A 13164-nucleotide genomic window follows, 5' to 3' on the forward strand; every position below is an offset into this window, starting at 1 on the left:
GAAAGTTCATGGTTCACGTATTGCTGAAGCCTGGCTTGGAGAATTTTGAGCATTACTTTACTAGCACGTGAGATGAGTACAATTGTGTGGTAGTTTGAGCATTCTTTGGCATTGCCTTTCTTTGGGATATGAATGAAAACTGACCTTTTTCAGTCCTGTGGCCACTGCTGAGTTTTCCAAATTTGCTGGCATAAAGAACCCAAGATATCCTTTAAAACAGAATGTGCTGTTTACAATCATAGTAGACAATGTGATGCATTTCAAAATACTGCCATTCTCTTTGAAACTACTGAAGCTCTAGAGTCTGCCTAATAATACTCCCCAAAGACTCTCTGCAGAGGCCTCTTGAGACATTGAGAGCTTGGAACCTAAATTTAAGACCACAGTAACCTGATGTTGGTACAAAATCAACCTCTTCCAGAGCACAGTTAACTCTACCCTACGGTCTTGTGTAATCAAAGGGGAGGATATTTTGGAGCAAGTGGGCAAAGCCCACACAGGAAATACAAGTAGCCCTTGCTGCCATCTATTCCAGACTGAAGCTATACATTATCATAGAAGCAGTTTTCTTTATTCCATGAATTCGGTTTTCAGTTGATGCTTATTCTATTACATGGTAAGCTGTTCATGGCCTCAGGAAAATCTGCCTCTCAACTGATTTTTCCTAGGAGTTGCTATAGCCAATCTTCTAGCTTGATGGAATTGTTGGAAAGGATGCATGAACCATTCATGGGCAATCCCAAACAGGGAACAGATGGTGCTATAGTCACTTCACATGGGAATGTCAGGACCATATTAATCTCCAGTTGGGTGAGGTTTTCTTCTCAGGTGGCTCCTTGCCTGTACCACCTCCCTCAGTCTTTGCTGACTAGAAGGCTTGATGCTGAAGCTGAAGCTCCAATACTTTGGCCACCTAATGCGAAGAGTCCACTCATTGGAGAAGATGCTGATGATGGAAAGATTGAGGGCAGGAGAAGGGGGTGGCAGAAGATGAGATGGTTAGAGAATCTGAGCAAACTCTAGGAGATTGCGAAGGACAGGGGAACCTGACATGCTGCAGTCCTTGGAGTTACAGAGTCAGACATGACTTAGTGACTGAACAACAACAACGAAAGCCAGGTCTTAGTTTATTAGACATCAGCATATGATGGTTCTTTCTGCCTCTCTTCTTGCACTATGGGCCAGAACTGAGAGCTGGCCGCTAGAAGGTCTGTTCAACTCATCAGCTCTAAGACTCAGCTGTTATTGTCATGCAGCAATGCCAGGAAAGCCTTGATCTCTAGGGACTAGATTTTCTGGACTGCCAGCTTGTGTTCAAGAATGTTTGTTTCCCCGAGCATAGCACTAAGCAGTTTTAGGAAATGCTGATACAACTGTAGCAATTTTCCCCAATTTGTTGGTGACAAAGAACTCACTTCAAAATTAAGTTAGCTTCTTTTCATTTTTTTTTTTTTAATGCTGGTAAACACAATTAGCCTCATTAACCTCAGTTGCTGTTTCATAACTGAAAATTAGCCTACAATCACTGGTTTGCTGGAAAGCACAGTTATAATTAGTCTTTAACTGACTGATATGAAAAGTCTGCCTCTTGTTTAATTTCTCTGACATCTCAGTGCGTATGAAAACATGCCTGAACTCTCCCACACTGACACTGGGGGAAGGAGAAAAATAAAACGATTATTTAAACCAGGGATCTCAGGCTGAAACATGGAAAGCAATATTATTGCACATGGAAGTTGGAGATGAAGAGGCAGCTTTGAGGAGGCAATGATAAGAAGGTAGAGTGTATTAAGCCTATGCCCAACAATGCTTCTAAGGTGGCCAAGACAGTGCTAGTGTGCAGATGAATCTGTCATTCATAGGCAAAGTCAAATTATTATTTACAAAAAAAATATTGGGGGAAAACTAATTGCTCCTTTAGCACAGGTAAACAATCGCCATCTAAGCCCTTTAAATCCATTTACCAACCAGCTTTTCCATACCCTTTTTGTGGTAAAGAGAAGAAATCACATCCCATGATCGATCTTGCCGCTTGTTCCTTTTCCCACCTAGCACCTGAAGGCTAAACTTCCAGGTCTTATGATCAGACAGCTAGGACGAGGAATCTCACGGAGAAACTCTATGGCCGACATTCCTCCAGTTGCTGGTAACCCAAAGAAAGTGTCCAGTTCAGGAAGAATGAGGATGTTCGTTTCCTTTTTCTCAACAGACAATCTGCTGAGATAAAGGGAAGGTCATATGAAATAGTTCAACCAGGTCTTCGGGTCTGGGGAGCCCAACCATGACGGCATCCATTTGGTGGAACTCATCACTCTGGATAGTCGTTGAGATGGCAAACAAGCACACATGCTGATGTATGCCCTTCTGAATTGTTGGCTGTGGGGATGGCATGATGGAGATGACTAGTTCAGTGCTCAGAAATCCTTGGGGTTTGTGTCAGGGTGGGTGTGAAAGCCAGGTCCTTAGGTTGAAGCATGGCTGGCTCCAGATAAAGCTCATGGTGTAGTGGTACCCAGAACAATGAGGTGGGGATCTATGTGTGACAACCTTCTTTTTCTTCTACTGGGCTCAGTTTCCCCTTGGTGGGATGTGTAGCTTGGAGGTTATAATTCCTAAGACCCACGTAGCTCTGGTACTCTAGGAGTGTATACAAAGCAAAGCCATAATCTCCAGCCTGAACAAACAACGTTTGGACTTCTTAACATGAACATGATTCCTTTCTTTGTCCCGTTTACCTCCGCCCCACACTACTTTGTTCTCTCAGTCCCCACTAAAGATTCTGAATTTCCAAGTCGTCTCTCTGTAGACCTAAACAATGTCCCCTGACAAGCACATGCTCAGAGGTTCTACCAGTGTGGACTCTGGCTGGAGGGCTTTGAAATGGAGTTGAGCCGTTCTGTCTCAGGGGCCAGACTGCAAAGAGAAATCTTATCATTCAAACTGCAGGCCTCCTGGGTCACTCCCTGCATCTCTTATTAGGCCCCATAATACTGAAATAAAAGAGTCAGTAAGTCAGGACATAATCCAGGGCAGTAAAGTAGCTTTTATTAGGCACCTAAGGCATCTGATGCAAATAAGGCAATAAGAGAGGAAATTAATATTATTTTCTCTGTGCTCATTGGAGAAAGTGGCGTGTGACACTTGACTCGGTAGCAATATCTCTGACACATTTCCCTGATTCTCTTCAGAGCTGTTTATGCAAGAGGCTCCGTCCAGGCCATAACTGGGTTGGAAATGATCATGTGGTCAGGCAAGAGAACTGGATTTAATGACTGGGAGCTCCTTGATAGAAGTGTCTGAGTTGAGCATTCTATTTGAAGGATTCCTAAGGAGGGACCATTTAGGAACCCCTGTTTTCCAAAGAATGATACTGAGACTTCTCCTTGCGGAGGCACGTTTTCATTTAGCTGTCCCTACCCTATTCCGTCTTCTCTGGCCTCATAGCCATAGGCTTTACCCATCTTATTTTCTGTTCAATTCAAATAAGCATCACATATCCTACTGAAAGAGAAAAAAGTTTGAAGCTGGTTCTATTGACAAGAAGCTCAAGAATAGAGACATCTTTCTTCCTCTTTGTTCCTCTGGCATTCATTGCTTACATATTTCTTCTGGGTAATTAAACACGCAGAGGTCACCTAGCATCCTGGCAATTACAGGAAGTGGGAGGAGGGAACATAAAGTAAAAGCAAACAATCAATGTGAGGAAGTCAACACTGTGTTTTTGTTTTTCTTCCAGTGTCTCTAGAAAGGGATTAGCTATTTATTGATCATTCATATGCCACTTACCTCCCCAAAGACTTTTGAGGCAATCCAATGTGAGAGCATCTCAGCAACACCTGCATGCTCCTAAGCTGAGTTTCTTGGCAAAATAACAAGCCATTACAAAAATCTGACTCGAGTGCTTCTGAGTTCCAGTGAAACAAAAAATGTGTCTCAGCAAAAACATCTGTATTCACTTGTTTCAGCTCCCTGTTCCACCATCCAGTCATGTTATCTTCACTTCAAGACAGTATTTGCTTCCTCGCTCTGCTCAGATGCATGTGTCAAAACAGGTGCAGCTACGACATTTGACTCTTTCCACGTCTTGCACCTTCTTTGCCTCAGCCCATTGAGGAATGTAAATCGTTCCACAGCCCCAGCATCTAAGGAACCTTATGTCAGAATGAACCCTCTTTCAATAGGGCTGCTTGTCTAGAGAACAACCACCCTTCAAGATGCATTCTTGGAGCTGATAACATGATTGAGTCATTTTGAAACTGAGACTTTTTCTTTGAACTGAGTTATCGCCATTCTGAGAATATATCTCGGACTTTCTTGCTCCATGGTTTTATTCACGCTATTCTTTTGGTGTGAAATCCTCCCTGTTTACAGGACCTGTCACAATTCTCCTTGTTCTTCACAGCTTTGTTAAAGATGACTGCCTTGTGAAGCCTTTGGTATCAGTTATGAATTGGCACAATGTAGCCAAGTAACGAATAACCAAACTGTGGGAGCAAACTGCAGTAAACATTGATTTGTCCTCCCAAGTCTATATATAGGTCAGTGGCGTGGTTCTTATGGTCTCAGTTAGGTTCACCCACATATCCACTGACAGCTCTGTGATGGTGCAAAGTTCTACTCATCTTGGCTGGACTCTCTTACATTAAGGGGATTGGCTGGCTGTGAGGTGGCCTAGGATGGTCTTAGCTAGGACAACTGTTCCTTCCTCCTACATAGTCTCTCATACTACAATGTGTTAGCTTGGACATGGTCTCACGATGGTGATGCAGTTCTGGGAGAAACAGGCAGTGTACAAGACCCTTTGAGGCTTAAACTCAGAACCAGCATGCCATTCCTTCTGCTCCTTTCTATTGGCCAAAGAAAATCACCAGTACAACTCAGTTTCAAGAGCAATAAACTCGATACAAACCCTTATAGTAGGAACTGCAAGATCTCGTTTTATCGGACATGGATAGGAAGAACGAAGAATTGGGAAATTTTTGCAGTCAGTCGACCACAACTTTATTGATTGTCTAGTTTGAAGTGGTTTTGCTTGTGATTTAATTTTACTGTTTTGATACAACTTTAAAAATAGAATATAATTTGGCACTTGCTTTATCTCGTCATATGATTTTATCACCTAAAAGTCAGAGGCCACATCTCCTTTTTTCTCTGGATCTCAAGATGCTTAATTCAGTGATTTGTCACGTATGGATGTGAGAGTTGGACTATAAAGAAAGCTGAGCGCTGAAGAATTGAGGGTTTTGAACTGTGATGTTGGAGAAGACTCTTGAGAGTCCCTTGGACTGCAAGGAGATCCAACCAGTCCATCCTAAAGGAAATCAGTCCTGAATATTCATTGGAAGGACTGATGCTGAAGCTGAAACTCCAATACTTTGGCCACCTGATGGGAAGAAATGACTCATTTGAAAAGACCCTGATGCTGGGAAAGATTGAAGGCAGAAGAAGGGGACGACAGAGGATGAGATAGTTGGATGGCATCACCAACTCGATAGACATGAGTTTGAGTAAGCTCTGGGAGTTGGTGATGGACAGGGAAGCCTGACATGATGCTGTTCATGGGGTCGCAAAGAGTCAGACACAACTGAGTGACTGAACTTATCCTTTAAAGCATTAGGCAGATTTAGATACAGTGTACAAATTAGGCAAAATAGGAAACATAAATAAGCACACAGAATTTAAAATCTGGGATGACCTCAAAACTTAATTCCATCATCCTGTCCTGTAGTAGTATGTAAGCTGCTCCAAATGGAAAGCCAGTAAAACAATTGTCTCAAAATGCAGAGAAGTTCCTCCCTCAATGAATGCCCATTGCAAACAATGCACCATCTGTGTACCCTAACAGCCCAGCAGCTTTAACTTTCCCATTTCTTAGCAGACCAAGTCTTAGGCTTTGTTTTTCGGTCTTCACCTCCACAGTCTGCCTTTCTCTTCTCACTATGATTCAGTTATACCTTTCCACTAGTGACAATGACTTCTGCTTAGATTCTCAGCAAGGAACGGAGCTGGAGTGCAGAGAACAGTGCTTTGTGCGTCTTAAGTGCTCAGTTTTGCTTACTGAGTACATAGATGTAGATTTCTTCCACCTGTGTGTCTCCAGCTCCCACCTAATTGAGGGTTTTCTGGCTTCTCTGATGTTTTTCTTCTTTCTTCCTTGAACATTGCTCCCAAGGGACTTCTCTAGCAGTCCAGTGGTTAAGACTTCTTCCTCCAATGTGGCAGGTGCAGGTTCAACCCCTGATCAGGGATCTAAGATCCCACTGCGTTGCAGCCAAAAAACCAAAACATAAAGCAAACAGTGTTGTAACAAATTCAGTAAAGACTTGTAAAATGGTCTTTATAGAAATAAAAATGATCCACACTAAAGACAAACAAACAAACAAAAAACATTGCTCCTGAGGGATTAAGACCACCTCAGGCCATCAGCTGAAACTGAGTTCCCATCTGCTCAGAATCTTCCACTCAGGTTTTTGGCCAGAGTTTTATTTTAGGAAGACAAGGCCAATCTAGTGGGAGAAGAGGGGAGAGGGATGAGTTCTTCTCTGAAGAAAAAGAGAAGATTGATTCTTTATTGATTCATTAGCCTCAAAAGCACTTCACTCTGCAGAATGGAATTCAAGTAATATTTCAGGTTTTGGATGAAAGTTCTTCTCACATGACTTTCCCTGTAACCATTTGCTTGGATTCTATGTTTGTAGAACTCGGTATTTAAAAAGGTTTTTTATAATCAGTCTATGTCCTTGTGGCTCTCTTGGTTTGGTTAAATTCCTAGCTACATCACTTGAGAAAACAGAATCTCTCTTTCCTTTCACTCAAAGAAGAGTTTTAGAGAAGATTTAGTTTAGTTTAGTTCAGTCACTCAGTCATGTCCAACTCTTCATGACCCCATGGACTGCAGCACACCAGGCTTCCCTGTCCATCACCAACTCCCAGAGCTTGCTCAAACTCATGTCCATTGAGTTGGTGATGCCATCCAGCCATCTCATCCTCTGTTGTCCCCTTCTCCTCCTGCCCTCAATCTTTCCCAGCATCAGGGTCTTTTCCAATGAGTCAGTTCTTGGCATCAGGTGGCCAAAGTATTGGAGTTTCAGCTTCAGCATCAGTCCTTGAATATTCAGGACTGATTTCCTTAGAATGGACTGGTTGGATCTCCTTGCAGTCCAAGGAACTCTCAAGAGTCTTCTTCAACATCACAGTTCAAAAGCATCAGTTCTTCGGTGCTCGGCTTTCTTTATAGTCCAACTCTCACATCCATATATGACTTCTGGAAAAACCGTAGCTTTGACTAGACGGACCTTTGTTGACAAAGTAATGTCTCTGCTTTTTAATATGCCGTCTAGGTTGGTCATAGCTTTTCTTCCAAGGAGCAAGCGTCTTTTAATTTCATGACTGCAGTCATTATCTGCAGTGATCTGCTGCTGCTGCTAAGTCGCTTCAGTCGTGTTCAACTCTGTGTGACCCCGTAGACAGCAGCCTACCAGGCTCCCCCGTCCCTGGGATTCTCCAGACAAGAACACTGGAGTGGGCTGCCATTTCCTTCTCCAGTGCATGAAAGTGAAAAGTGAAAGTGAAGTCGCTCAGTTGTGTCTGACTCGTAGTGACCCCATGGACTGCAGCCTACCAGGCTCCTCCATCCACGAGATTTTCCAGGCAAGAGTATAGGAGTGGGGTGCCATTGCCTTCTCCATCTTGGAACCCCAAAAAACAAAGTCTGTCACTATTTCCATTGTTTCCCCATCTATTTGCCATGAAGTGATGGGACCGGATGCCATGATCTTAGTTTTCTGAATGTCAAGTTTTAAGCCAACTTTTTCATTCTCCTCTTTCACTTTCATTAAGAGCCTCTTTAGTCCTTCTTTCCTTTCTGCAATGGTTAATTTTTTGTGTCAACTTGACTGGACTATTGGGTGCCCATATTTTTGGAATAAAATTATTTCAAGGTGTGTCTGTGGGAGTGTTTCCAAATGGGATCAGCACTCAATCTGTAGACTGAGTAAAGCAGATTGCTCTTGTTAGTGTGGACATCACCCAATCCTTTGAGGGCCTGAACAGGGAAAAAAAAGTGAAAGAAGGGAGAATACTCTCTGTCCCTGCATGACTGCTTGAGCTGAATACTCCTTTTCTGTCCTCAGACTGGGTCTTACATCTTTGGTGCTCCTGGTTCTCAGAACTTTGGAGTCAGACTGGAATTTCTACCACCTGCTTTCCTATATCTATAGCTTCAGAAAGCAGACTGTGAGACTGTCTAGCCTCCATAGTTGTGTGAGCCAATTTCTTATAATAAATTTCTTCCTATATAGTCAGTTGGTTTCATTTCTTGGAGAACTCTAATATAGTCCCTTATCATGATATGACTATGCCTTTGTGACTTTAGGACAACCAGATGTCTGGTCCCTTCTGGCTGTTTATTATCAACTGCCAACATTTCTCATTGCCAACAGAGGTCAACAGAAGTCATTAAATTGATAACTCTACCTGCCATCTTACCTTTCAGGATGGCCTACTACTCTCTATGACTTTCCAGATTCTTTCCATTCTGTAAAATTCAGTCTTCCCTGTAAGACAAGGACAGTTTTTGACTTCTCCTTTTAAAACAGGAAAAAAATTTCTCTCTCTCCAAAATCATTTATCCTCTTTTCCATTGTCAGGGTCTATTTGAATTTTTATATAGTCCTCTTAAGACTAGATAGAAATGGTTACTAAATCCACTATTTAGGGTGATACATTACTGGCTAGAATCTTTGCAAGGGTTTGTTTCTTTGAAAATAAAATGTAAAAGGTAACCTAAACCTAATTTTTATTAGAATATAATCACTTTACAATGTTGTATTAGTTTCTGCTATACAGTGAAATGAATCAACTATAAGTATACATATATCCTCTCTGTCTTGGACCTCCCTCTTACCCACTCTTACATTCCAACCATCTGGGTCATCACAAAGAGCTATATACAATTATTTATTCCTAATAATTTCCTCTAGATTTTACCTAATGATACAGACCTCTCTGTTTCTCTTCATTTGTCTTTAAGAGAAACATTTATTCCTTGGATAGTTAACATTTATTGAGCAACTTCTAGGTAACTGGCAATTGCATTAGGTACTCAGCATCCAAAGATGAATGCTCTCAGGCTGTGCAAGGGACATCTGTATGTCTTCCTGCTGGTCACTTCAGAAGCCTGGGGTCCCTACTAGGAGTCCTGGGTGAGCCTTTCCCTCTTCCCTTCTGCTCTCTCTGATTCCATAATGATGTTCTGAGCACTGGATGTTCATCTGGTTACTAAGGTATTGAACAGGTTTCTTGCTTGCTATTAGGGTGTGATTTTAAAGGGAAGTCTCCCTTTTTTTTTTTCCCCTCTGCCACTTTTGAATACTAGGCTGTGATCATTCCCAACTTTATACTTCATCACGATCCATGTAGTATAATCTTTATACCATCAACTATGTATGCTCCTTTACTTTTTTCTGACTGTGCTTTCCTCCCCTCGTTCACTGCTCACCACTCCTGCCTTTCTCATCAGGGTCTGCTGTCTGCTCAGTTGCCTGGGACCCAGCTCCTTCCCTGGTGGCTCAGATGGTAAAGCATCTGCCTATAATGCAGGAGATCCAGGTTCAATCCCTGGGTCGGGAAGATTTCCTGGAGAAGGAAATGGCAACCCACTCCAGTATTCTTGCCTGGAAAATCCCATGGATGGAGGAGTCTGGTAGGCTACAGTCCATGGGGTCACAAAGAGTTGGACACGACTGAGCTACGTCACTTTCACTTTTCTTTCAGCACCTCTGAGTTTTTTCATTACCTCTGGGCCCTTACCCTCATCCTCCTCTTGCCTGTGCTCCCCAAATTACTCTTCGCTTACTTGACTGTACAAAGCAGAATTTCCAGAAACAGGAAAGCCTCTTTACCATCCCATCTCATTAACAGTCTCTGTGACCCAGTCACTGCCATGTAGCAACAGAGGAACACAAGAGGCTGATTTGGTTGGACAAGACTGAGAAATATTGGCAATACCTCCCTGATGGCTCAGAAGGTAAAGAATCTGCCTGCAATGCAGGAGACCCAAGTTCAGTCCCTGGATCAGGAAGAGCCCCTGGAGGAGGAAATGGCAACTCAATCCAGTATTCTTGCCTGGGAAATCCCGTGGACAGAGGAGCCTGGCAGGCGACAGTCCATGGGGTCACAAAGAGTCAAACATGACTGAGCGACTAACACACACATACCAGCCTCTGCCAGGCATGGTGTCCCCTGTTGGTTCCCTGCCCCCAACTCTTTCTTTACAAGCTTCTGGGAACCTACTGTGCCAGGCAAAGAGATTCGTGTAATATTTTGTTGTAACAGTTCCAATCTTATAGAAAAGTCATAAGAATAGTAGAGAAACCTCCTATATACTTTTGACCCAGAATCCCATTCAAGATTTGCTAAATGTCTCTGTAACATCCCTTATAGAGAAGGTCTACACAGGGTCAACCGTTAAGGCTACTGTCAGTCTCTCGATCATTTCAACTGGACTAGTTCCTTAGTCTTCTCTAATCTCCATGATCTTGACATTTTTGAAGACTGTCAACAAATCGTTTTTTAGAAATTACTCAATGTAGGGTTTCTATGCTTCTTTTAGACGTTGCTCAGTCGTTTCTGACTCTTTGTGACCCCATGGACTGTGGCCTGCCAGGCTCCTCTGTCCCTGGGATTTCCCAGGCAATCTGGGTGGGGGGGTGGGAGGGGGTGGGGGGGGGGGGGGGGGGGGGGGGGTGGGAGGGGGCAGGCAGGAAACAACAGCTGGAGTGGGTTGCCGTTTCCTTTTCCAAGGGATCCTCCAAACCCAGGGATTGAAACGTGTCTCCTGCATTGCAGGTGGATTCTTTAGTAACACTGAGCTACCTGGGCAGCCCTTCCTCATGCTTAGGCCCCAGTTATTTGTTTTGTGGATGGAGTATCACAGATGTTGGAGTTATGTACAGTATATCCTATCTAGGGTCACATGATGTCTATTTATCCTGTGACTAGTGTTAATTTTGATCTTATGATTGAGATGATGTCTGCCAGGTTTCTCCATTGTAAGGAAACTTTTTTTTCTTTCTAATTAACAAATGTACTGTGGGTGATATTTTGACAATATTCAATTGTCTTTAAGAATAGATTGGACAATGAGATATCCAGTTTACTGTTGTGAAAGAGTAATTTCTGTTTTGAGCAAAATATAAGTTAAATTGTACAAACAGCCCTCAAATCTCAGTGACTTTGCACAGTGCAAATTTAGTTGGTGTTCGTGCTACATGGCCAAAGCAAGTGAAGAAGATGGGGATCTCAGAGATCCAGATTTATGGAAGCTTCATTTTTAAATGTGTCCCCAGGATATTCATAGATTTCCCATTCCCAGGAAGAGACGGTGACTAATTGCACCCTGGCTTTTAAAGTTTCTACCAGGAAGTGAAACACATCATTCTTGCTCATATTTCTTTGGCAAAGGAAATCACATGACCATACTTCCCAGGAGGTGGAGACGTGAATTGCTACCATGTTTCTTGAAAGAGGAAAGCATGAAGCAGTCACAGAGGACTCCCCCACCACCAATGTCCTTGGACAAGGGGTATCAAAGTCACTGCTCTGACTTTGGCTCTGCCTTTTGCCTGATCTTATGTTGTTTCTATTATCTGCATGGCAGGAAAACCTGGCTCATGTAGTTGTTATGAAAAAATAATAAAAGTCCTTTACAAACATAATACTATAGGAAAACACGAGCACATCATACCTACCATTTCTAATGGTAATGTCTGCAAATGGCAGATAATCTTCCTGGGAGCTGTGTAACTCAGTGGACTCCATTATTTCAGGCAATGATGAAACATTCTTTTTTTTTTTTTTTTAATAAAAGTAAAAGGTGCTTAGTAATAGATGCTCAATATTTTCCTATATTTTAACTTAAACTTTAAATACTTTCATATAATTACAGTTTCTTTTAAATATTCTTTTTGAAGCCCACTTACTCTTTCCTAATTAATTACACATTTATCGATTGCTGGCATTTAGGTGGTTTTCACATATACAGTATTCACGGTTGCTTAACTCTGCTGAAGAGAAGAGAATTCTCTGCTTTCCCTGTGTGTGTGTGTAAGTGACCCTGCATCTCTTAAGTGAAGTGAAGTCACTCAGTCGTGTCCGACTCTTTGCGACGCCGTGGACTGTAGCCTACCAAGGTCCTCTGTCCATGGGATTCTCCAGGCAAGAATACTGGAGTGGGTTGCCATTTCCTTCTCCAGGGGATCTTCCTGACCCAGGGATCAAACCCGGGTTTCCCGCATTGGAGGCAGACGCTTTACCCTCTGAGCCAGCTCTCCTGCTTTGGCAGGCAGGTTCTTTACCACTATGCCACCTGGGAAGCCCATGTATTCATATTTACTGGAAACACTTCTAAATCCTCGTTCATATTGGCCAAAGCTTAATTTTGAAAGAATAAACATGTGCTTCTCTTGCTCTATTTCTATTACTGCTTCTTCAGAAAACCATGCACGCTGCCGATCTCCAGGTTTTTCTACTCTAATATGCGAGTTCTTTGTAGAATGATTGCTGTGAAACACCTCCTTCTGCTGACTGCTGTGGTATAGCTTACTGCTATCCATTTTCTGATCTTTTTGATGAAAAGAAAGTCATCTGTGAGACTCTTTCTTATGATTTGAAGGTCTTCGTTCCATGATCATTTCCTCGGTCAGATCATCAAGCAGACCATTTGGCCACAGCAGCTATGGATGAAATGTGTCATTTACCATCTCACTGGGATTTTGCTATGTATTGTTTGATTCTTATGCCAAGTGATCTCACTAGGCAAGATAGGTCCTGGGTCTTTTCATGAATCACTTACTGTCTGGGTTTCTATTCGGCTCCCTTTGTTCATAATCTAAATGTCCATCCTCCAGCCTTATGAGGTCCTTCAACCTTCCATTCAGTGTCCTTTCTTATCTTTAGGAGGAAGTTGCCTCTTGATCTCCCCAATAATTAGAATATCACAGAGCCTCTGCTTTTATGCTAATTTGTCAGAACTGTGGATTTCCCCGGAGAAGGCAGTGACACTCCACTCCTGTACTCTTGCCTGGAAAATCCCATGGACGGAGGAGCCTGGTAGGCTGCAGTCCATGGGGTCACTAAGAGTCGGGCACGACTGAGCTACTTCAC

The 13164-nt window shown here is 42.7% G+C and overlaps 1 non-coding gene across 1 annotated transcript; it reads left to right on the forward strand.

Annotated features, from left to right (window-relative positions):
• The first annotated feature begins 9558 nt into the window (after nucleotides 1-9558).
• Nucleotides 9559-9630, forward strand: TRNAY-AUA (transfer RNA tyrosine (anticodon AUA)). Its single transcript has one exon. It is a non-coding gene; the product is annotated as a tRNA-Tyr (tRNA).
• Nucleotides 9631-13164: the final 3534 nt, after the last annotated feature.

This window comes from Ovis aries, chromosome 7, assembly GCF_016772045.2.
Source record: "Ovis aries strain OAR_USU_Benz2616 breed Rambouillet chromosome 7, ARS-UI_Ramb_v3.0, whole genome shotgun sequence".
NCBI classification, from domain to species: domain Eukaryota; kingdom Metazoa; phylum Chordata; class Mammalia; order Artiodactyla; family Bovidae; genus Ovis; species Ovis aries.